The 1719-nt window shown below is 50.6% G+C and overlaps 1 protein-coding gene across 1 annotated transcript in view; it reads left to right on the forward strand.

Annotated features, from left to right (window-relative positions):
• Positions 1 to 1719, forward strand: part of LOC147118294 (proteasome activator complex subunit 1-like) — a 1298587-nt gene that overhangs the window by 1262488 nt on the left and 34380 nt on the right. The window lies entirely within an intron of this gene.

Consider the following 1719-nt stretch of genomic DNA (forward strand, 5'->3'; position numbering starts at 1 on the left):
AAAGACAATCACAACTGAGGAGAGGGGACAACAATACCGGACCCTTCCCCAATTCCTGCCAACCCGCTCAAACCCCACCCCCCGCAAATGGGTTAGTTGACCCCTGACCTCAGCACTGTTGACCCAGTGAAGGATGTGTTAGATACAGAGTAAAGCTCCCTCTACACTGTCCCATCAAACACTCCCAGGGCAGGTACAACACGGGTTAGAATCAGAGTAAAGCTCCCTCTACACTGTCCCATCAAACACTCCCAGGGCAGGAACAGCATGGGTTAGATACAGAGTAAAGCTCCCTCTACACTGGCCCATCAAACACTCCCAGGGCAGGTACAGCACGGGTTAGATACAGAGTAAAGCTCCCTCTACACTGTTCCATCAAACACTCCCAGGGCAGGTACAGCACGGGTTAGATACAGAGTAAAGCTCCCTCTACACTGTCCCATCAAACACTCCCAGGGCAGGTACAGCACGGGTTAGATACAGAGTAAAGCTCCCTCTACACTGTTCCATCAAACACTCCCAGGGCAGGTACAGCACGGGTTAGATACAGAGTAAAGCTCCCTCTACACTGTTCCATCAACCACTCCCAGGGCAGGTACAGCATGGGTTAGATAGAGTAAAGCTCCCTCTATACTGTCCCATCAAACACTCCCAGGGCAGGTACAGCATGGGTTAGATACAGAGTAAAGCTCCCTCTATACTGTCCCATCAAACACTCCCAGGGCAGGTACAGCACAGGTTAGATACAGAGTAAAGCTCCCACTACACTGTCCCATCAACCACTCCCAGGGCAGGTACAGCACGGGTTAGATACAGAGTAAAGCTCCCTCTACACTGTCCCATCAAACACTCCCAGGGCAGGTACAGCACAGGTTAGATACAGAGTAAAGCTCCCTCTACACTGTCCCATCAAACACTCCCAGGGCAGGTACAGCATGGGTTAGATACAGAGTAAAGCTCCCTCTACACTGTCCCATCAAACACTCCCAGGGCAGGTACAGCACGGGTTAGATACAGAGTAAAGCTCCTTCTACACTGTCCCATCAAACACTCCCAGGGCAGGTACAGCACAGGTTAAATACAGAGTAAAGCTCCCTCTACACTGTCCCATCAAACACTCCCAGGGCAGGTACAGCACGGGTTAGATACAGAGTAAAGCTCCCTCTACACTGTCCCATCAAACACTCCCAGGGCAGGTACAGCACAGGTTAAATACAGAGTAAAGCTCCCTCTACACTGTCCCATCAAACACTCCCAGGGCAGGTACAGCACGGGTTAGATACAGAGTAAAGCTCCCTCTACACTGTCCCATCAAACACTCCCAGGGCAGGTACAGCAAAGGGTTAGATACAGAGTAAAGCTCCCTCTACACTGTCCCATCAAACACTCCCAGGGCAGGTACAGCAAAGGGTTAGATACAGATTAAAGCTCCCTCTACACTGTCCCATCAAACACTCCCACAGCAGGGTGGTGCCAATCTATAAGTCTGTGTATCAATGGGGAACTGATGGGGAGAGAGTAAAGCGGAGTGCCTGTCTGTGCTCGAACTAAAAGGCACTTGTGCCTGACACCAGTAGATCTTAGTCATTAACCATCGGAGGGCTGGAGATTTTATAAGATCACAGCAGACTGCGAGAGCGTAGTGAGTTATATAGTGAGTTACAGACTGGAAGCTAATCGAGGGGTTCGGGGGGTTTATATATAGAACAGATACCCGGG

Source organism: Somniosus microcephalus, chromosome 4 (assembly GCF_052327205.1).
Source record: "Somniosus microcephalus isolate GS21.2 chromosome 4, FLI_Smic_1.0, whole genome shotgun sequence".
Lineage (NCBI taxonomy): Eukaryota > Metazoa > Chordata > Chondrichthyes > Squaliformes > Somniosidae > Somniosus > Somniosus microcephalus.